This window comes from Pseudophryne corroboree, chromosome 2 (genome assembly GCF_028390025.1).
Source record: "Pseudophryne corroboree isolate aPseCor3 chromosome 2, aPseCor3.hap2, whole genome shotgun sequence".
Taxonomy (NCBI): domain Eukaryota; kingdom Metazoa; phylum Chordata; class Amphibia; order Anura; family Myobatrachidae; genus Pseudophryne; species Pseudophryne corroboree.
The window spans coordinates 788,811,659-788,835,908 of NC_086445.1; the positions used below are offsets into that span (position 1 = coordinate 788,811,659).

At 46.9% G+C, this 24,250-nt stretch overlaps 1 long non-coding RNA gene across 1 annotated transcript in view; it reads right to left on the bottom strand.

The window, feature by feature from the left end:
• The window catches only part of LOC135051243 (uncharacterized), a 99,917-nt gene that overhangs the window by 51,577 nt on the left and 24,090 nt on the right, over positions 1–24,250 (bottom strand). Inside the window, exons 2-3 of the long non-coding RNA XR_010242125.1 lie at positions 19,078–19,123; positions 2,997–3,127 (exon numbers count right to left, since the gene is read on the bottom strand). This is a non-coding gene — a long non-coding RNA (uncharacterized LOC135051243). The remainder of the gene's footprint in view (positions 1–2,996; positions 3,128–19,077; positions 19,124–24,250) is intronic.

Genomic DNA, 24,250 nt, shown 5'->3' on the forward strand with positions numbered 1-24,250 from the left:
TATATATATATTTTATATATTATTTTTCTTAATTAATGAATTAAAATTTTTGGGAGGGCCCTGCCTATTTTGCGGGTCCCGGGCCCCAGAATTTCTGATGGCGGCACTGACTGCGTGTGACCAATATTGGGATGTGTGTGTGTGTGTAGTGTGACTGGTTATTTGGGAGAGTGACCACTGCTATGGGGGTGTGACCTGTACAGGGAGTTTTGGATATGGCTAGCACCAGGGAGGGAATTGCTACCGCCTCCCTTCAGCAATCTCAGGTGCAGGATGCACTAATGTGAAAATGCAGTAAACCCCCCCAGTTTTTCGGGATTTCACCGCATTTTCCATATGCACTAATCCATGGACGCTGGGTTTCTGATGCGGAGGGTAACACCAGCAAAAGGATCCCTCCCAGCATGCCCCACGGCCACCACGTCTCTCTGCGCATGTGCAGATGGACTCCCGGGTCATAAACCCAGATATCCATGGAAAGGAGCATATCGTGAAGGACAGCTCTTATCGGAAGAGCTGTCCTTCGCAAAACCAATCGCATATGTTAGTGCATGTGTGATTAGTCAGTGCAATGATCAGTGATGTGTGGTGGGATGTACACCGCAAGGTTAGTAAATCCCACACACAGTCTCCCTCCCCTCTTCACTTATATGAATAGTTTAATTTGAGAGTCTACCAGTGAATAAACTGAAGCATCCCTAGGTGATGTGACCCTAGTATGACAAAAAAGTCCTTCATATGTCTGTGTTTTATTGTTATCACCCCATATCTTGATTTTGTTGTCCAAAGCCTCGTCACTATATGTTTTGTATTGTGCAACCTCTCAGCTGTATATCCTGCACTCTGCCTTTTGCCCCCTTCATTTGTACAGTATATCCTGCATTGTGTTACCCCGTCCCCAACTGTATGTCCTACATTGTGTTGTCTCTCTCCTCCAGCTATATGTCCTGCATTGTGTTGCTTGCTTCCCGTTAACTGTATGTCCTACATTGTACTGTCTGTGTCCCTCATCTGTATGTCCTGTATTGCGCTGTCCGTATATCACCATATGTATATCCTGCATTGTGCTGTCCATCCCTCCCCCATCTGTATGTCCTGCATTGTGCTGTCTGCCCTGCCATAAGTATGTACTGCATTGTGCTGTCCGCCCCTTCCCCATCTGCATATCCTGCATTGCGCTGTCAGTCCCATTCCCCAACTGTATGCCTTGTATTGTATTGTCTGCCCCTCCCCATTTGTATATCCTGTATTGTACTGCTCCTCATCTGCCTTCTATGTCTTGCATTGTCACTTCCCCCATGCTCTCTATATCTTGTTTTGTTCATAGCACCACCACACCCCATGTCTTTTATTGTCCCTTTCCCCTATATCTTTGTATTGTCCCCCTCTCTGCCCTTTTTCTTGTATGTCCACCCCCCTCCCCTGCTCTCTATCTTGTATTGTTCCCACCCCACTGTCCCAAGTCTTGCATTGAATTTTCCCCTCTGCCTGTTCTGTCCATAGGGATATTACCTCCATCTTCCCGTCTGCTCTTGTACTCCACTCTGCACTGCCACTCCTCAGGTACTGCCACTATGTGTTCACAGGCCATTGATGGTAGCCCAAGCCCCCATGACATAATCCCTGATGTCCGCACCGCTGTCTTGACATTGTGAGTCCCTGCTGCTCCTGGCTAATGTGCCCACTTGTCAGAGCAGCTTCCAGTTTGTGTGAAAGCACGGCTGGGGGCCGGCAGTGTGACCTGGCCCAACCATCAGTGTAAGTTTACCCGGCTGCAGGGTGAAGGGACTATGGGGCCGGCTCAGCCGGCAGTGTGGTCAGGAGATGGAGCTAAAGCTGCCTGACTAGAGCTGAGCTACGATCAATGCAGCCAGCTCAATAGAGGGGTGACAGGAGGTCACTGAAGGGACAATGGGACCGACACAGCGGGGATATATATATATATATATATATATATATATATATACACACAAGTCTGTTAGGACCGGCACTCCCCCATGCAGCTTACAATGCTCCGGTGCCCTCTTAAATAAAGATGAATAAGCTGAACAAATGAAGCGGCACTCCGAGTCTGACAGAATCAAGTGTATTTCACACAAAGTGATCCAACGTTTCGGGGTCTATGCGCCCCTTTGTTCACCTTGACAAAGGGGCGCATAGACCCCGAAACGTTGGATCACTTTGTGTGAAATACACTTGATTCTGTCAGACTCGGAGTGCCGCTTCATTTGTTCAGCTTATATATATATATGTAAAAACAAATGAGGAGCGCAGATGTCAATTAAAATTGTGAGCATTTAATTTGAAAGAAGTATACATATACATACATCTCAAAAAGAGATCAGCAGCGTGATGTCATCTCACACATGGCGCCTCCGGATAGCACCAGGTGGAACAGCCGCCGGTCACAGCCCCTGACGAAGTCCTCGTGACGAAACGCGTTGGCGTGGTAATTGGACACTAGGTGTAATCACATCGCTCCTGATCCTGTAAAGTCTCGGAAGAGAACGTCCTTTGATGAGCTGTGACCGGCGGCTGTTCCACCTGGTGCTATCCGGAGGCGCCGTGTGTGAGATGACATCACGCTGCTGATCTCTTTTTGAGATGTATGTATATGTATACTTCTTTCAAATTAAATGCTCACAATTTTAATTGACATCTGCGCTCCTCATTTGTTTTTACATGTATTTCCAATAAGCCTTGGTACGGCTTTCTTCTGGAGGAAGCAGCGGAAGATAAAAAGGAGCAGGATCAGATAATACTGGACAATCTTAAATGCATTGAACCAATTGAAGTATTGCGCAATTATTTTCTTCTTTTTTATTATTATATATATATATATATATATATAGAGCTTCAATAAGAGGCGGCACTCAGTGACTTTTTCAATAATCAAATGCGTGTATTGTGGAACATCAACGTTTCGGGGACCCCCGTCCCCTTCATCAGGATAACCCAACATGACAAACAACAGTGTTTAAATAGATCACACTTACCCCCCTTTCTCGCGCTGTCCCGTTGCAAACGCCGCTGGCCACGCTGCTCCGGCTTCCTGTCTGGCATCCCGGCGCACATCCTGTGACGTGGTCCTGCCGTCTCGGTTGCCAGGCAAGTAGTCATGACGACGCTATAAACAAACAGACTGCGATTCAACTTAAACAAAAACTGAAATCCTGTGCACCGCAAACAATATGAATAACAAATTAAATCTTTAACATTCTAATATCTGGTATTGCACCTGCAGCATAACCGGAATATGATTGTCATAAAACAAACATGTGTATAAAAATAAATCATCATAACAAATTTATATAAAAAATCGGAATCTATATGAGTACTCCGTAGTGAATTGTTAAAATAGTTTCTGTGACCTTAACCCTTTAATTGTTTCTACCTAATAGACTTTTTTTTTTTTAATGTATAACATTTATTTAGGACATACAGTACATAATACTGTGTGTATCTATATACATATTTATAAATTCTTATATATGTAAATAAATATTATGACTGTTATAGTTTGTATCCCTATATCTTGAATTAGAATGCCTCAGTCTGACCTGCTGCTCATTACTGTATCAGAGCAGCAGCTAGCAGGTGACAGGTTTGATGCCTCACCTCAGACAACCTGCCCTCGCCAGCTGGGCTACCTTCACAGAGCTGCTGCTTCAAAGGCCAGTCAGTCCAGTTTGGAATCGGGATGCATTCGTTGCGGGTCCGGGCGCAGTGGTGGAGCTGTGTGACGTCACCTGGCGGGGAGGAGTCACTGACTGTGTGCGGCGCAAGGAGGCCAGGGAAAGCTTTCTACTGCGCCGCTCTCATAGGCAAAGTGTATATGCCGTCAGCGGCATTTAATCCACCGGCGCACAGCAAGGGGTGGGGGGTCTTGGGTGTTGAGACCGAAGGGGGCGGGGCCTAGGACGCTGCAGGTAAGGCTGCAGTAGAAGGAAGAAAAACCTGTCTACAGCAGTAACGAGATATGCAGATGCAGTGGGCCTGTTTTGAAGAGTGGTCCTGGAGCTGCAGCTCCATCAGGCCCATTGTTAATCCGGCCCTGTCTGTGTATGATCCAGAGCAAAAAATATATTTCAATTGGTGCGTCACTCAGTGATGACTACCAGTACTGACGAACATTACTGCTATATATTCTCTGTGTGTGATCCAAAGCAAAAAATATATTTCTATTGGTGCGGCACTCAGTGATGACTAGTACTGCGGCTGCCTTACACTACTGCAATATATCTGTGCGTGAGTCAATGTCAATAATATATTTCTAATATGTATTTGAATGGGATGCTCTGTCTGCTGTATCTTAAAGGGGTGATCTGTCCGTCCATCCAGGGGCTCCGTCCCAGTGTAAAATTATAATAATAAAAGCTAAAAACAAAAAGCCTAAAATTATAATTATAAAAAAAAAAAATCTTTTTTTTTGTTTGTGCTGCACCAAAGTGTACTATACAATTTTTAGTACTGTGATACTGCCGTTCAGACCGCAGTATATTATTTCCTACTCATAAATGCATTGTGCAACGCAGTCGGTGTAGCCAATCGCAGTGTGTAATTATTATATATATTTCTGATTAATTTGTGCGACACTGTAACCGCCTGTGTGTGATATAAAAATACTTCTACATATTTTTGACTCATTTGTGCGACACTGTAACCGCAGTGTGTGATATAAAAAATAATATACACTGCTCAAAAAAATAAAGGGAACACTAAAATAACACATCCTAGATCTGAATGAATGAAATATTCTTATTAAATACTTTGTTCTTTACATAGTTGAATGTGCTTATAGTTAATGTGTATATAGAGCGCTTGGTGGTATGTCACTGTCTAATGCTGAAAAAGAAAAACAGGTTTAAAACACAATGGGTTAATGGTGAACTCAAGGTGCCCTGAAATGTTTAAGCTCTTTTCTGAAATTTTGAAAGTCCCGATCTCCAACTCAATGTGGTCCCTTCAGGCACAATAGCAAGGTCCCCGGCAGGTGTACTAACTGTCCCTATCCTACCTCTGGGTCCTCTGGTCTGTGGATCACACACTGGTCCGTTTGTTTGCGGCGGCCGGCGTCTCTTCTTCCTAACCGGAAGTTGGTGAGGCGCCGCGGAACGTCACTTCCGGGTGACGCGGTGACGGGATTTTCGTGTATCGACGCGTTTCATGCACTGCGGCACTTCGTCCAGGAAAATAAGAATTTACTTACCGATAATTCTATTTCTCGTAGTCCGTAGTGGATGCTGGGGACTCCGTAAGGACCATGGGGAATAGCGGCTCCGCAGGAGACTGGGCACAAAAGTAAAGCTTTAGGACTACCTGGTGTGCACTGGCTCCTCCCCCTATGACCCTCCTCCAAGCCTCAGTTAGGATACTGTGCCCGGACGAGCGTACACAATAAGGAAGGATTTTGAATCCCGGGTAAGACTCTTACCAGCCACACCAATCACACCGTATAACTTGTGATCTAAACCCAGTTAACAGCATGATAACAGAGGAGCCTCTAGAAAAGATGGCTCACTACAGCAATAACCCGATTTTTGGTAACAATAACTATGTACAAGTATTGCAGACAATCCGCACTTGGGATGGGCGCCCAGCATCCACTACGGACTACGAGAAATAGAATTATCGGTAAGTAAATTCTTATTTTCTCTGACGTCCTAGTGGATGCTGGTGACTCCGTAAGGACCATGGGGATTATACCAAAGCTCCCAAACGGGCGGGAGAGTGCGGATGACTCTGCAGCACCAAATGAGAGAACTCCAGGTCCTCCTCAGCCAGGGTATCAAATTTGTAGAATTTTACAAACGTATTTGCTCCTGACCAAGTAGCTGCTCGGCAAAGTTGTAAAGCCGAGACCCCTCGGGCAGCCGCCCAAGATGAGCCCACCTTCCTTGTGGAGTGGGCATTTACAGATTTTTGGCTGTGGCAGGCCTGCCACAGAATGTGCAAGCTGAATTGTACTACAAATCCAACGAGCAATAGTCTGCTTAGAAGCAGGAGCACCCAGCTTGTTGGGTGCATACAGGATAAACAGCGAGTCAGATTTTCTGACTCCAGCCGTCCTGGAAACATATATTTTCAGGGCCCTGACAACGTCTAGCAACTTGGAGTCCTCCAAGTCCCTAGTAGCCGCAGGCACCACAATAGGTTGGTTCAGGTGAAACGCTGAAACCACCTTAGGGAGAAACTGAGGACGAGTCCTCAATTCCGCCCTGTCCGAATGGAAAATCAGATAAGGGCTTTTACAGGATAAAGCCGCCAATTCTGACACGCGCCTGGCCCAGGCCAGGGCCAACAGCATGACCACTTTCCATGTGAGATATTTTAACTCCACAGACTTAAGTGGTTCAAACAAATGTGACTTTTGGAACCCAAAAACTACATTGAGATCCCAAGGGGCCACTGGAGGCACAAAAGGAGGCTGTATATGCAGTACCCCTTTTACAAACGTCTGAACTTCAGGGACTGAAGCTAGTTCTTTTTGGAAGAAAATTGACAGGGCCGAAATTTGAACCTTAATGGACCCCAATTTCAGGCCCATAGACACTCCTGTTTGCAGGAAATGTAGGAATCGACCCAGTTGAAATTCCTCCGTCGGGCCTTACTGGCCTCGCACCACGCAACATATTTTCGCCAAATGCGGTGATAATGTTTTGCGGTTACATCCTTCCTGGCTTTGATCAGGATAGGGATGACTTCATCCGGAATGCCTTTTTCCTTCAGGATCCGGCGTTCAACCGCCATGCCGTCAAACGCAGCCGCGGTAAGTCTTGGAACAGACAGGGTCCTTGCTGGAGCAGGTCCCTTCTTAGAGGTAGAGGCCACGGATCCTCCGTGAGCATCTCTTGAAGTTCCGGTTACCAAGTCCTTCTTGGCCAATCCGGAGCCACGAATATAGTGCTTACTCCTCTCCATCTTATAATTCTCAGTACCTTGGGTATGAGAGGCAGAGGAGGGAACACATACACTGACTGGTACACCCACGGTGTTACCAGAGCGTCTACAGCTATTGCCTGAGGGTCCCTTGACCTGGCGCAATACCTGTCGAGTTTTTCCCAACGGTTTATAATCATGTGGAAGACTTCTGGGTGAAGTCCCCACTCTCCCGGGTGGAGGTCGTGTCTGCTGAGGAAGTCTGCTTCCCAGTTGTCCACTCCCGGAATGAATACTGCTGACAGTGCTATCACATGATTTTCCGCCCAGCGAAGAATCCTTGCAGCTTCTGCCATTGCCCTCCTGCTTCTTGTGCCACCCTGTCTGTTTACGTGGGTGACTGCCGTGATGTTGTCCGACTGGATCAACACCGGCTGACCTTGAAGCAGAGGTCTTGCTAAGCTTAGAGCATTGTAAATGGCCCTTAGCTTCAGGATATTTATGTGAAGTGATGTCTCCAGGCTTGACCATAAGCCCTGGAAATTCCTTCCCTGTGTGACTGCTCCCCAGCCTCGCAGGCTGGCATCCGTGGTCACCAGGACCCAGTCCTGAATGCCGAATCTGCGGCCCTCTAGAAGATGAGCACTCTGCAACCACCACAGGAGGGACACCCTTGTCCTTGGTGACAGGGTTATCCGCTGATGCATCTGAAGATGCGACCCGGACCATTTGTCCAGCAGGTCCCACTGGAAAGTTCTTGCGTGGAATCTGCCGAATGGGATTGCTTCGTAGGAAGCCACCATTTTTCCCAGAACCCTTGTGCATTGATGCACTGAGACTTGGCTCGGTTTTAGGAGGTTCCTGACTAGCTCGGATAACTCCCTGGCTTTCTCCTCCGGGAGAAACACCTTTTTCTGGACTGTGTCCAGGATCATCCCTAGGAACAGAAGACGAGTCGTCGGAACCAGCTGCGATTTTGGAATATTGAGAATCCAACCGTGCTGCCGCAACACTACCTGAGATAGTGCTACACCGACCTCCAACTGTTCTCTGGATCTTACCCTTATCAGGAGATCGTCCAAGTAAGGGATAACTAAAACTCCCTTCCTTCGAAGGAGTATCATCATTTCGGCCATTACCTTGGTAAAGACCCGGGGTGCCGTGGACCATCCAAACGGCAGCGTCTGAAACTGATAGTGACAGTTCTGTACCACAAACCTGAGGTACCCTTGGTGAGAAGGGTAAATTGGGACATGAAGGTACGCATCCTTGATGTCCAGAGACACCATGTAGTCCCCTTCTTCCAGGTTCGCAATCACTGCTCTGAGTGACTCCATCTTGAATTTGAACTTCTGTATGTAAGTGTTCAAAGATTTTAGATTTAAAATCGGTCTCACCGAGCCGTCCGGCTTCGGTACCACAACAGTGTGGAATAATACCCCTTTCCCTGTTGCAGGAGGGGTACCTTGATTATCACCTGCTGGGAATACAGCTTGTGAATGGCTTCCAAAACTGCCTCCCTGTCGGAGGGAGACGTCGGTAAAGCCAATTTGTACCCCTGAGATACCACCTGAAGGATCCAGGGGTCTACTTGCGAGTGAGCCCACTGCGTGCTGAAATTCTTGAGACGGGCCCCCACCGTGCCTGAGTCCGCTTGTAAAGCCCCAGCGTCATACTGAGGGCTTGGCAGAGGCGGGAGAGGGCTTCTGTTCCTGGGAACTGGCTGATTTCTGCAGCCTTTTTCCTCTCCCTCTGTCACGGGGCAGAAATGAGGAACCTTTTGCCCGCTTGCCTTTATGGGAACGAAAGGACTGCGCCTGATAATACGGCGTCTTCTCATGTTGAGAGGCGACCTGGGGTAAAAACGTGGATTTCCCAGCTGTTGCCGTGGCCACCAGGTCTGAAAGACCGACCCCAAATAACTCCTCCCCTTTATAAGGCAATACTTCCATATGCCGTTTGGAATCCGCATCACCTGACCACTGTCGTGTCCATAACCCTCTTCTGGCAGAAATGGACAACGCACTTACTCTTGATGCCAGTCGGCAAATATTCCGCTGTGCATCACGCATATATAGAAATGCATCTTTTAAATGCTCTATAGGCAATAATATACTGTCCCTATCTAGGGTATCAATATTTTCAGTCAGGGAATCCGACCACGCCAACCCAGCACTGCACATCCAGGCTGAGGCGATTGCTGGTCGCAGTATAACACCAGTATGTGTGTAAATACATTTTAGGATACCCTTCCTGCTTTCTATCAGCAGGATCCTTAAGGGCGGCCATCTCAGGAGAGGGTAGAGCCCTTGTTTTGACAAGCGTGTGAGCGCTTTATCCACCCTAGGGGGTGTTTCCCAACGCACCCTAACCTCTGGCGGGAAAGGATATAATGCCTATAACTTTTTAGAAATTATCAGTTTTTATCGGGGGAAACCCACGCTTCATCACACACCTCATTTAATTTCTCAGATTCAGGAAAACTACAGGTAGTTTTTCCTCACCGAACATAATACCCCTTTTGGTGGTACTCGTATTATCAGAAATGTGTAAAACATTTTTCATTGCCTCAATCATGTAACGTGTGGCCCTACTGGAAGTCACATTTGTCTCTTCACCGTCGACACTGGAGTCAGTATCCGTGTCGGCGTCTGTATCTGCCATCTGAGGTAACGGGCGCTTTAGAGCCCCTGACGGCCTATGAGACGTCTGGACAGGCACAAGCTGAGTAGCCGGCTGTCTCATGTCAACCACTGTCTTTTGTAAAGAGCTGACACTGTTAATTCCTTCCAACAGTTCACCCACTCAGGTGTCGACCCCCTAGGGGGTGACATCCCTATTACAGGCAATTTGCTCCGCCTCCACATCATTTTCCTCCTCATACATGTCGACACAAACGTACCGACACACAGCACACACACAGGGAATGCTCTGATAGAGGACAGGACCCCACTAGCCCTTTGGGGAGACAGAGGGAGAGTTTGCCAGCACACACCTTTTAATACTGCGCCTAATTAGTGCCCCCCTCTCTTTTTTAACCCTTTCTGTAGTGTAGTGACTGCAGGGGAGAGCCAGGGGAGCTTCCCTCCAACGGAGCTGTGAGGGAAAATGGCGCCAGTGTGCTGAGGAGATAGGCTCCGCCCCTTTTTCGCGGACTTTTCTCCTGCTTTTTTATGGATTCTGGCAGGGGTTAAAATTCATCCATATAGCCCTGGGGGCTATATGTGATGTATTTTCACCAGCCAAGGTGTTTTTATTGCTGCTCAGGGCGCCCCCCCCTAGCGCCCTGCACCCTCAGTGACCGAAGTGTGAAGTGTGCTGAGGAGCAATGGCGCACAGCTGCAGTGCTGTGCGCTACCTTGGTGAAGATAGGATGTCTTCTGCCGCCGATTTTCCGGACCTCTTCTTGCTTCTGGCTCTGTAAGGGGGCCGGCGGCGCGGCTCTGGGACCGGACTCCATGGCTGGGCCTGTGTTCGATCCCTCTGGAGCTAATGGTGTCCAGTAGCCTAAGAAGCCCAATCCAGTCTGCACGCAGGTGAGTTCGCTTCTTCTCCCCTTAGTCCCTCGATGCAGTGAGCCTGTTGCCAGCAGGTCTCACTGAAAATAAAAAACCTAAAACTAAACTTTTCACTAAGCAGCTCAGGAGAGCCACCTAGTGTGCACCCTTCTCGTTCTGGCACAAAAATCTAACTGAGGCTTGGAGGAGGGTCATAGGGGGAGGAGCCAGTGCACACCAGGTAGTCTTAAAGCTTTACTTTTGTGCCCAGTCTCCTGCGGAGCCGCTATTCCCCATGGTCCTTACGGAGTCCCCAGCATCCACTAGGACGTCAGAGAAAAAGAGCTTAAACATTTCAGGGCACCTTGAGTTCACCATTAACCCATTGTGTTTTAAACCTGTTTTTCTTTTTCAGCATTAGACAGTGACATACCACCAAGCGCTCTATATACACATTAACTATATTATCTATATCTAATGGAGCTGCTGAATTTATAGCGCAGTACTTTTTCTTCCTTTTTTCTTTCTATAGTTGAATGTGCTGACAACAAAATCACACAAAAATGATCAATGGAAATCAAATTTATTAACCCATGGAGGTCTGGATTTGGAGTCACACTCAAAATTAAAGTGGAAAAACACACTACAGGTTGATCCAACTTTGATGTAATGTCCTTAAAACAAGTCAAAATGAGGCTCAGTAGTGTGTGTGGCCTTCACGTGCCTGTATGACCTCCCTACAATGCCTGGACATGCTCCTGATGAGGGTTCTCCTCACAGACCTAAAGCATCCGCCAACTCCTGGACAGTCTGTGGTGCAACGTGGCATTGGTGGATGGAGCGAGACATGATGTCCCAGATGTGCTCAATTGGATTCGGGTCTGGGGAACGGGCGGGCCAGTCCACAGCATCAATGCCTTTGTCTTGGAGGAACTGCTGACACACTCCAGCCACATGAGGTCTAGCATTGTCTTGCATTAGGAGGAACCCAGGGCCAACCGCACCAGCATATGGTCTCACAAGTGGTCTGAGGATCTCATCTCGGTACCTAATGGCAGTCAGGCTACCTCTGGCGAGCACATGGAGGGCTGTGCGGCCCCCCAAAGAAATGCCACCCCACACCATTACTGACCCACTGCCAAACCGGTCATGCTGGAGGATGTTGCAGGCAGCAGAACGTTCTCCTTGGCATCTCCAGACTCTGTCACGTGCTCAGTGAGAACCTGCTTTCATCTGTGAAGAGCACAGGGCGCCAGTGGCGAATTTGCCAATCTTGGTGTTCTCTGGCAAATGCCAAACGTCCTGCATGGTGTTGGGCTGTGAGCACAACCCCCACCTGTGGACGTCGGGCCCTCATACCACCCTCATGGAGTCTGTTTCTGATCGTATGAGTAGACACATGCACATTTGTGGCTTGCTGGAGGTCATTTTGCAGGGCTTTGGCAGTGCTCCTCCTGTTCCTCCTTGCACAAAGGCGGAGGTAGCGGTCCTGCTGCAGGGTTGTTGCCCTCCTACGGCCTCCTCCACGTCTCCTGATGTACTGGCCTGTCTCCTGGTAGCGCCTCCATGCTCTGGACACTACGCTGACAGACACAGCAAACCTTGCCACAGCTCGCATTGATGTACCATCCTGGATGAGCTGCACTACCTGAGCCACTTGTGTGGGTTGTAGACTCCGTCTCATGCTACCACTAGAGTGAAAGCACTGCCAGCTTTCAAAAGTGACCAAAACATCAGCCAGAAAGCATAGGAGCTGAGAAGTGGTCTGTGGTCACCACCTGCAGAACAACTGCTTTATTGGGGGTGTCTTGCTAATTGCCTATAATTTCCACCTGTTGTCTATTCCATTTGCACAACAGCATGTGAAATTGATTGTCAATCAGTGTTGCTTCCTAAGTGGACAGTTTGATTTCACAGAAGTGTGATTGACTTGGAGTTACATTGTGTTGTTTAAGTGTTCCCTTTATTTTTTTGAGCAGTGTATATATTTTTATTTAAATTAATATTTTTTGCTGTGTCATCCCAGTATATATCCAGGGACTGCAGCTACTCCGTCCATCTAGGGGTGTTCTGTCAGTCCATCCAAAATAAAAGACATCTTTTTTAAATATTTTGTGCTGTATTCTCCCAGAATACATCCAGACATGCTTCATCCATTTCAGGATGTGGTGTCTGTAGCTCATATTCGTATTATAACTTATTGTCCTATGTTCATAACTCTTCTTATCACCACATTGTAATTCATTGAAATTTACATTATTAATAATTATAAATTAGATAAGTTTAAATTAAATGAATATAAATAAACTCTCCACACTCATATAGTTAACTTTCTGCATATCGAAGAAGATATCTTGGAGGAAATGAAGAATTTGATTCTAAATAAATTACATTAAATAAATTCAATTAAAATAAATTGAAATTAAAATAAATTAAAACTAAAATATTTTCTTTTTTTATTTTTCTTTGCATTAATTATCTTTTTGTGAACTGAAATCTTGAGCCTTGCCTAATGCGTTACTTTTTAAATACATTGTTTTTTTATATTTTGTCCTCCCAGTATATACATCCAAGGGCCGCTGCTGGTTCGTACAGCTACCTCGGTACAACCTTTTGGCCTCCTGGATAAAAACAATATTGTGAGCTGTGAGGTGTTCAGAATAGTCTGGAAATGAGTGGAAATCAATGTTATTGAGGTTAATAATACTGTAGGAACAAAAACACCCCCAAATTCTGTTATTCTAACCAATCGAGATCAAAACCATGAAGGAGATCCAGCTCCAAAACCAAATACACAAAATCCGAAAAATTGCCTGGTGCACACCCCTAACCACAACCTATAATGCCCATAGGAATATGTCTCAGCAGAGAGAATACAATGTTGTGCATGGATGATTATCACATGATTATTGGTAGAAAACATCCCCAAATATAACACCTAAATCAAATATAAAAATAATAAAAAATTTAATTGGTCCATGAGCAGCTTGTGTTGGTGAGTAACCTCATGCTCACTTTGCACTGCAGTAATAATAAGATTTTACTCACCGGTAAATCTATTTCTCGTAGTCCGTAGTGGATGCTGGGAACTCCGTTAGGACCATGGGGAATAGACGGGCTCCGCAGGAGACTGGGCACTCTAAAAGAAAGATTAGGTACTATCTGGTGTGCACTGGCTCCTCCCACTATGACCCTCCTCCAGACCTCAGTTAGGATACTGTGCCCGGAAGAGCTGACACAATAAGGAAGGATTTTGAATCCCGGGTAAGACTCATACCAGCCACACCAATCACACCGTATAACTCGTGATACTACACCCAGTTAACAGTATGAAATATAACTGAGCCTCTCAACAGATGGCTCAACAATAACCCTTAGTTAGGCAATAACTACATACAAGTATTGCAGACAATCCGCACTTGGGATGGGCGCCCAGCATCCACTACGGACTACGAGAAATAGATTTACCGGTGAGTAAAATCTTATTTTCTCTGACGTCCTAGTGGATGCTGGGAACTCCGTAAGGACCATGGGGATTATACCAAAGCTCCCAAACGGGCGGGAGAGTGCGGATGACTCTGCAGCACCGAATGAGAGAACTCAAGGTCCTCCTCAGCCAGGGTATCAATTTTGTAGAATTTAGCAAACGTGTTTGCCCCTGACCAAGTTGCAGCTCGGCAAAATTGTAAAGCCGAGACCCCTCGGGCAGCCGCCCAAGATGAGCCCACTTTCCTCGTGGAATGGGCTTTTACTGATTTAGGATGCGGCAATCCAGCCGCAGAATGCTCCAGCTGAATTGTGCTACAAATTCAGCGAGCAATAGTCTGCTTAGAAGCAGGAGCACCTATTTTGTTGGGTGCCTACAGGATAAAAAGCGAGTCAGTTCTCCTGACTCCAGCAGTCCTGGAAATATAAATTTTTAAGGCCCTGACTACGTCCAGTAACTTGGAATCTTCCAAGTCCCTAGTAGCCGCAGGCACTACAATAGGTTGGTTCAAGTGAAAAGCTGATACCACCTTAGGGAGAAACTGGGGACGAGTCCTCAATTCTGCCCTATCCATATGGAAAATCAGATAAGGGCTTTTACATGACAAAGCCGCCAATTCTGACACACGCCTGGCCGAAGCCAAGGCCAATAACATGACCACTTTCCACGTGAGATATTTCAAATCCACAGTTTTAAGTGGCTCAAACCAATGTGATTATAAGAAACTCAACACCACGTTGAGATCCCAAGGTGCCACAGGAGGCACAAAAGGGGGCTGAATATGTAGCACTCCCTTTACAAATGTCTGAACTCCAGGCAGTGAAGCCAGTTCTCTCTGGAAGAAAATCGACAGAGCCGAAATCTGGACCTTAATGGAACCCAATTTTAGGCCCATAGTCACCCCTGACTGTAGGAAGTGCAGAAAACGACCCAGCTGAAATTCCTCTGTTGGGGCCTTCCTGGCCTCACACCACGCAACATATTTTCGCCAAATACGGTGATAATGGTTTGCGGTTACTTCTTTCCTGGCTTTTATCAGCGTAGGAATGACTTCTTCCGGAATGCCCTTTTCCTTTAGGATCCGTAATTCAACCGCCATGCCGTCAAACGCAGCCACGGTAAGTCTTGGAACAGACAGGGCCCCTGCTGTAGCAGATCCTATCTGAGCGGTAGAGGCCATGGGTCCTCTGATATCATTTCTTGAAGTTCTGGGTACCAAGCTCTTCTTGGCCCATCCTGGAACCACGAGTATCGTTCTTACTCCTCGTTTTCTTATTATTCTCAGTACCTTTGGTATGAGAGGCAGAGGAGGGAATACATAAACCGACTGGTACACCCACGGTGTCACTAGAGCGTCCACAGCTATTGCCTGAGGGTCCCTTGACCTGGCGCAATATCTAGTTTTTTGTTTAGGCGGGACGCCATCATGTCCACCTGTGGCCTTTCCCAACGGTTTACCAACAGTTGGAAGACTTCTGGATGAAGTCCCCACTCTCCCGGGTGTAGGTCGTGTCTGCTGAGGAAGTCTGCTTCCCAGTTGTCCACTCCCGGAATGAACACTGCTGACAGTGCTAAGACGTGATTTTCCGCCCATCGGAGAATCCTTGTGGCTTCTGCCATCGCCATCCTGCTTCTTGTGCCGCCTTGTCGGTTTACATGGGCGACTGCTGTGATGTTGTCTGATTGGATCAGAACCGGCTGGTTTTGAAGCAGAGGCCTTGCCAGACTTAGGGCATTGTAAATGGCCCTCAGTTCCAGAATATTTATGTGTAGGGACGACTCCTGACTTGACCAAAGTCCTTGGAAATTTCTTCCCTGTGTGACTGCCCCCAGCCTCGAAGGCTGGCATCCGTGGTTACCAGGACCCAGTCCTGTATGCCGAATCTGCGGCCCTCTTGAAGATGAGCACTCTGCAGCCACCACAGTAGAGATACCCTGGTCCTTGGAGACAGGGTTATCAGCCGATGCATCTGAAGATGCGATCCCGACCACTTGTCCAAGAGGTCCCACTGAAAGGTTCTTGCATGGAACCTGCCGAATGGAATTTTGCTTCGTAAGAAGCTACCATTTTTCCCAGGACTCGTGTGCAGTGATGCACCGATACCTGTTTTGGTTTCAAGAGGTCTCTGACTAGAGATGACAGCTCCTTGGCTTTCTCCTGCGGGAGAAACACTTTTTTCTGTTCTGTGTCCAGAACCATCCCCAGGAACAGTAGGCGTGTGGTAGGAACCAGCTGTGACTTTGGAATGTATAGAATCCATCCGTGCTGTTGTAGCACTTCCCGAGATAGTGCTACTCCGACCAACAACTGCTCCTTGGACCTCGCCTTTATAAGGAGATCGTCCAAGTACGGGATAATTAAAACTCCCTTTTTTCAAAGGAGTATCATCATTTCTGCCATTACCTTGGTAAAGACCCTCGGTGCCGTGGACAGTCCAAACGGCAGTGTTTGGAATTGGTAATGGCAATCCTGTACCACAAATCTGAGGTACTCCTGGTGAGGATGGTAAATGGGGACATGTAGGTAAGCATCCTTGATGTCCAGGGATACCATGTAATCCCCCTCCTCCAGGCTTGCAATAACCGCCCTGAGCGATTCCATCTTGAACTTGAATTTTTTTATGTATGTGTTCAAGGATTTCAAATTTAAAATGGGTCTCACCGAACCGTCCAGTTTCGGTACCACAAACAGTGTGGAATAGTAACCCCGTCCTTGTTGAAGTAGGGGCACCTTGACTATCACCTGCTGGGAATACAGCTTGTGAATTGCCTCTAGCACAGCCTCCCTGCCTGAGGGAGTTGTCGGCAAGGCAGATTTGAGGAAACGGCGGGGGGGATACGCCTCGAATTCCAGCTTGTACCCCTGAGATACTACTTGAAGGATCCAGGGATTCACCTTTGAGCGAGCCCACTGATCGCTGAAATTTTTGAGGCAGCCCCCCACCGTACCTGGCTACGCCTGTGGAGCCCCCGCGTCATGCGGTGGACTCAGAGGAAGCGGGGGAAGAATTTTGATTCTGGGAACTGGCTGACTGGTGCAGCTTTTTCCCTCTTCCCTCGTCTCTGTGCAGAAAGGAAGCGCCTTTGACCCGCTTGCTTTTCTGAAGCCGAAAGGACTGTACCTGATAATACAGTGCTTTCTTAGGCTGTGAGGAAACCTGAGGTAAAAAAATTTCTTCCCAGCTGTTGCTGTGGATACGAGGTCCCAGAGACCATCCCCAAACAATTCCTCACCCTTATAAGGCTCTATGTGCCTTTTAAAGTCAGCATCACCTGTCCAGTGTCGGGAATGGACATTGCATTAATTCTGGATGCCAGCCGGCAAAATATCCCTCTGTGCATCCCTCATATATAAGACGACGTCTTATGTTCGCAAAATAGTATCCCTGTTTGACAGGGTTACAGACCACGCTGCAGCAGCACTATCTGCAGGTCTCAGTCTAGTACCTGAGTGTGTAAATACAGACTTCAGGATAGCCGCCTGCTTTTTATCAGCAGGTACCTTCAAAGTGGCCGTATCCTAAGACGGCAGTGCCACCTTTTTTGACAAACGTGTGAGCGCCTTATCCACCCTAGGGGATATCTCCCAGCGTAACTTATCCTCTGGCGGGAAAGGGTACGCCATCAGTAACTTTTTAGAAATTACCAGTTTCTTATCGGGGGAACCCACGCTTTTTCACACTTCATTCACTCATTTGATGGGGGAACAAAACACTGCCTGCTTTTTCTCCCCAAACATAAAACCCTTTTTTAGTGGTACTTGGGTTAATGTCAGAAATGTGTAACACATTTTTTATTGCCGGGATCATGTAACGGATGTTCCTAGTGGATTGTGTATATGTCTCAACCTCGTCGACACTGGAGTCAGACTCCGTGTCGACATCTGTGTCTGCCATCTGAGGGAGCGGGCGTTTTTGAGCCCCTGATGGCCTTTGAGACGCCTGGGCAGGCGCGGGCTGAGAAGCCGGCTGTCCCATAGCTGTTACGTCATCCAGCCTTTTATGTAAGGAGTTGACACTGTCGGTTTATACCTTCCACCTATCCATCCACTCTGGTGTCGGCCCCACAGGGGGCGACATCACATTTATCGGCATCTGCTCTGCCATCACATAAGCCTCCTCATCAAGCGTGTCGACACAGCCGTACCGACACACCGCACACACACACAGGGAATGCTCTGACTGAGGACAGGACCCCACACAGCCCTTTGGGGAGACAGAGAGAGAGTATGCCAGCACACACCAGAGCGCTATATAATTTTGGGATTAACACTATATTGAGTGAATTTTTCCCAATAGCTGCTTGTATATACAATATTGCGCCTAAATTTTGTGCCCCCCCCCCTCTCTTTTTAACCCTTTGAGCCTGAAAACTACAGGAGAGCCTGGGGAGCTGTCTTCCAGCTGCACTGTGAAGAGAAAATGGCGCCAGTGTACTGAGGGAGAAGCCCCGCCCCTTTTTCAACTGACTTTCTCCCGCTTTTTCTGGAATACTGGCAGGGGTAATTTTACATCTATATAGCCTCTAGGACTATATATGATGTAGATTTGCCAGCCAAGGTGTCATATATTGCCCTCAGGGCGCCCCCCCCAGCTCCCTGCACCCTCAGTGACCGGAGTGTGAAGTGTGCATGAGGAGCAATGGCGCACAGCTGCAGTGCTGTGCGCTACCTTGGTGAAGATCGAAGTCTTCTGCCGCCGATTTTCCGGACCTCTTCTTGCTTCTGGCTCTGTAAGGGGGACGGCGGCGCGGCTCCGGGAACGAACACCAAGGCCAGTTCCATGCGGTCGATCCCTCTGGAGCTAATGGTGTCCAGTAGCCTAAGAAGCCCAAGCTAGCTGCAAGCAGGTAGGTTCGCTTCTTCTCCCCTTAGTCCCTCGATGCAGTGAGCCTGTTGCCAGCAGGTCTCACTGTAAAATAAAAAACCTAAAATAAACTTTCTTTCTAGGAGCTCAGGAGAGCCCCTAGTGTGCATCCAGCTCGGCCGGGCACAGAAATCTAACTGAGGTCTGGAGGAGGGTCATAGTGGGAGGAGCCAGTGCACACCAGATAGTACCTAATCTTTCTTTTAGAGTGCCCAGTCTCCTGCGGAGCCCGTCTATTCCCCATGGTCCTTACGGAGTTCCCAGCATCCACTAGGACGTCAGAGAAAATTATTTTTTAATGGATGCTTTCTTTGACAAAGTGTTTCACTGCGAAATGCCGGTTCCTTACTTTCATGGGTTGGCTTCCTTGGTCCATTACCCTACTGCCTCACAATCTAGCAATGGAAAATATGAATGTATTAATTACACATCAAATTATAATTATTATGAGCTCAATTAAGAATAAACTATGTTCTTGCTACATCTAACATTGGGGCAGATGTACTAAGCCTGGAGAAGTGATAAAGAAGTGATAAGAGGAAGGTGATAACACACAAGCACATCATTATCGTTTCAAAAATTACAGTTAGGAGCTGATTGGCTGGTGCGTTATCACCTTCCACTTATCACTACTTTATCACTTCTCCAGGCTTAATACATCTGCCCCATTGATTGATCATGTATAGAACAGCTGTCAGTTTGTACTACGTGTTCTAATAGAAACTTCTTTACAGATGCACACTCAAAAGGTGTTTCAGTGACCCCCAGTCAGGTAGCCCATCCTGCAACAGCACAATCAGTGGAGAGGACACTAGGCTTAAGTCTTACATTCATAACTATAGCATTGGCCTGGGTCTTTGGCTCAATCCTGCTGGCAATCCTGAAAAAATGTGGCCTTAAGTGCAGAGCAGTAGCTAAGCTTTTCAATGTCCTGACTTATCATCCTCTGCTTGAAGAGTGGTCCATTCTACTTTGTGCTGGGATGGATCAGGTGATGTGTTTATTTTTTCTTCAAGATGAACTTCAAAATGGGGGTTCATAGAATGATAAATACTCTATGTGAGGGGGAAAAATCCTTAAAACCAGTGCTAATGCTATCACCAACACTAGAACAATATTAGACACCAGGGGATATTAGACAAGGGAAGCTGCTTATAAAGGGGAATGTGGAGGAGAGTGATGACACATAAAAAACAGGAGGAGTCAGATGGTACACAAGGGTCATCTGGAGGGGTCTGATGGCACATAAAGTGCATATGGAAGAGTTTGATGGCACACATGGTCTTCTGGAGTGGCTTTATGGCACATCATGGCCATAAGGATGGATCTAAAGACATAATGGTGACATGTGGGGAGGTCTGAGAGGAATGTGGAGAGTTACATTCTGATGCCCATCAATCCATTTTAAGTTTTATGCTCATCACAACATTTTACAGTATATTTTGTGTCCATCACCTCCCCTTAAATATTTTATGCTCATCATCTTCCTTTATGTATTTTATGCCTATCACGCTTTATACATTTTAAGCCCACCCCTTTTAATTTTATACCACCAGCTCCTTACAAAAAATGTTCCTCTTCTTTTTTTTTTTTAAGCTGCCTCTGGAAGGGCCTGGGGCAGCCATTTTGGTACCTATTGACTGTGGCACAGTGCCACAGCCAATTCCCTCCTTAGATATCTCCTCACAGACAGATCAACAGACAAGACATTATGACGTCTCTCCTCACAAATTGTGGTAGGCAGAGCTGGCTAGGGACAGTCAGGATGAAGAGAGCAGCGGTCAGCCATCACTGGACTGCATATCAGCTCTAATTATAGTTGTATTATTAGCTATAAACTAGGATTGGCGCTGCCTGGGAGAGAGATGCAAACTCCAGAGCTTTTTCAGATTTTGCTAAAGACACTCACAATAAAGTATGGACTTTTCTGTTGCAACCCCCTGTCCAGACTCCTATAGTAAAAGTTCAAAGGAAATACAGGTATCAAAGTGTATGGACAACTCCAATACATATTGTCTACTGTATAGATTTCATCAGTTCTACAAGAAACACATTGGAGCATTCCAAACTCTCTGAATATTTCCTTTGAACTTTCTTGACGGCTTTCCTATGGTCTGAGCTAAGAATGAGCATCTAAAAATCAGATAAGCTGTTTATTTTTCATTATTAATGTGCACACATTTTATATTACTTGGGAAAATAAAATAAAAATTTAAAAAAACATATGCCATGTGTTATAGTATATACAGTAGATAAAGTATTCAACTCTCTAAAAGGTTGACAGACTTATTGTATTAATAAAGACACCAAGTGCAGGAAGTGGATACACAGAAGAGGAGGATGAGTGAAGGAAAACAAAATCTGGACAAAATGTCCACTTCTTATTTGAGGAGAATGTTGCCCTAGTGAATGCACATGTCTCTAATTAGGAAGAGCTATTTGGTAGGTGGGGAAAAAAAACTTCAGTGTGGGTAGCGGCACTGGCAGTATAGGTCATTGCAAGTGTGTTGTGGATCACTGCAGGAAGTGTTTCCTAGACATGAGGTGAAGGTGAAGATGACCAAGGAGCGCAAGGCAGCAAACAGGACTGGTGGTCGCTCCACCTTGAAATGGAGTATTTTGAACATGAGGTGCCAATGCAGGCGACGATACCACAGGAGAACTATCAATGTGCATGACAGCAAAGCAACACCCAGCTGCAACACCCTGTAGAGTATGGATGGGGAACCTTTGGCCCTCCAGCTGTTGTTGAACTACACATCCCAGCATGCCCTGCAACATTTTTAGCATGACCAAATTGCAAAACTGTTGCAGGGCATGCTGGTACTGTATGTGTAGTTCAGCAACAGCCGAAATTTTCCCATCCCTGCTGTAGAGTGTAAATTTATACTCTGTATACAACACTAATAACGTGTTACACCTACGTGTCCTAGTTCTTACCATACCACACTTAGGTCCTGATTCTGAGTTTGATGCAGACATGGCCACGGCTGCATGTTTTGTAGCAGCCACATCTGCATCTTGTGCTAATGTCACAGCAGATTTCAACTAAACTGAGACGCCCACTTGCAGCATCTTGATATGGTGCATTAATTTCCATTGGTCGTACCATCAAAACTTGCACCAGCGCTATTTTAGGTACAGTTTCTCTCTCTGAGTATGGCATACTGTGTAAACAGCTGTGTGTCTTTGGATGCAGTCAATTTCAGCAACATGTCCCCTTTATCTTCTCCATCCCCTGTTAGCTAGCAGGACCACCCATTGAAATCCACTGATTCTGTCTACAGTATTCCTGTACTGCATCTCTAAGTGGTAACAATGAGGACCAATGCTGTGTAATTCAAATGTATGTCCAGATTTATAACATCTACCAACTGCTTGTCACACACCACTAACCAGCTCTGCACACAGAGCCGGATTAAGGGGGGGCCACAGGGGGTACATTACCCTGAGCCCCCCTGCTGCTAGGGGCCCCACAGTTCAGTGTGCAGCTGCAGTGCAAAGTGCACCGCAAGCTGCATAAAGTCCAAAGAAAGCAGAGGGAGAGGGCAGAGGGGTGGAATCCGAGCCGGAGGGCGGGGCTACACGGCACTGCTTTCAGTTTCACTGCAGGCAGCATGTGAGAGGAGGGAGGAGAGAAGGCAGTAGGAGCAGCTACAGACAGGTGCCCACGGCCCACCCAGTCAGTGTGTGATAGTGAGGTAAGGGGGAGGAGAGGAGCACTCTACAGTATATATATAATATGGGTATAAGTGTGTGATTGATTGTGGTAGGTGTATATGTCTCTGACTGTGTGTGACAAATGTATATATGTGTATAAGTGTGTGACTATGTGAATGCATGTGTCTGTGTGAATGTATGTGTATAAGTGTGTAACTGTCAGTGTGTAACAGTATATATGCATGTGTATACGTGTGAGACTGTATGTATGCTTATATGTGTTTATATATATATATATACTGTATATATGTGTGTGTGTGTGTGTGTGTGTGTGTGTGTGTGTGTGTGTGTGTGTGTATATATATATATATATATATTGTGTGTGTGTATATGTACATGAGTATGAACGCATGCATTTCCTGCCAACCGTCACGTTTTGGTGGGACCGTCCTGTTTTTCAGAAACTGTCCCACCTGTGGGCTGGAGAAAAGGTGGGGAGGGATCGCTCCCACCTGCTGTGTGCATGATGCTGGGGGCAGCACAGCGGCTGGTTAAGTGATGTGCATGCCCCCTGCATGAAGTGAATTTTTTGCGTGACGTGTGTCCATGCTCCATGTTTATGTACACGCAGAAGGCTTGTGCACTATGGTGGTCATTCCGAGTTCGCTCGCTAGCAGTTTTTAGCAGCTGTGCAAACGCTATGGGAGTGTATTTTAGCTTAGCAGAAGTGCGAACGAAAGGATCGCAGAGCGGCTACAAAATTTTTATGTGCACTTTTAGAGTAGCTCAAAACCTACTCAGCGCTTGCGATGACTTCAGACTGTTCAGTTCCTGTTTTGACGTCACAAACACGCCCTGCGTTCGCCCAGCCACGCCTGCGTTTTTCTGAACACTCCCTGAAAACGGTCAGTTACCTCCCAGAGACACCCACTTCATGTCAATCACTCTGCGGCTAGCAGTGCGACTGAAAAGCTTCGCTAGACCCTGTGTGAAACTACTTTGTTTGTTGTAATAGTACAATGCGCGTGCGTATTGCGCCGCATACGCAGAAGTGCCGTTTTTTTGCCTGATCTCTGCACAGCGAACGAATGCAGCTAGCGAACAACTCGGAATGACCACCTATGGCTCTTATTGAGATGTGGATGAGTAGCGGTTCATGCAGCAAAGTACCGATGTTCAGTACTTTGTGCATGGACCAGACCCGTACTACATGTGCGCAGTACGGGTCTGTGGCGCCAGACATAAGGCGGCATCAGACAGTCAGAGATTGACAGTCTGATGCCATTTGGGGGCAGCGACGGCCTCCATTTCTCCAAACAGAGGCGTGTCTCCGGGGACACAGTAGGCCAGGATCTCTGTCAGAGGACGGATATTTCCTGGCCTCTTGGTAGGTATTGTGGCGGGCGGCTTTCGCAACCCCTTGCGTCACGCAGCCAGCCAATGCTTGTCGGGATTTAGGGGGTTCGGGATGTAGCCGTCGGTATTGTGACCAACTAAATCCCCATCCTTGGACATAGTTCATATCAGTAATGCAGCTGGAGGCATGATGCCTACTGCTGCATTACCACATTAGTGCTATCGCTGCTGCTTTTATGTAAGCAGCAGTGATAGCTACTCCGTCCACATCTGAATGAGGGCCCCCCAGTCTTAAATGCCCCGGGCCCCCCAAAGCCTTAATCCAGCTCTGTCTGCACCACCACCTCTGCACAGGTGTAGTCTCCACACACGTGATGGACTTGCATGGAGCCGCCCTAATGTTCTTTCTCCTACTCTCCTTCCTAAAAGTGTAAAATAATTACAAATGTGAATATCTCTTAAATGTTGGTGACATTTATACTTAGCACCAAATTATGTTGTAATGT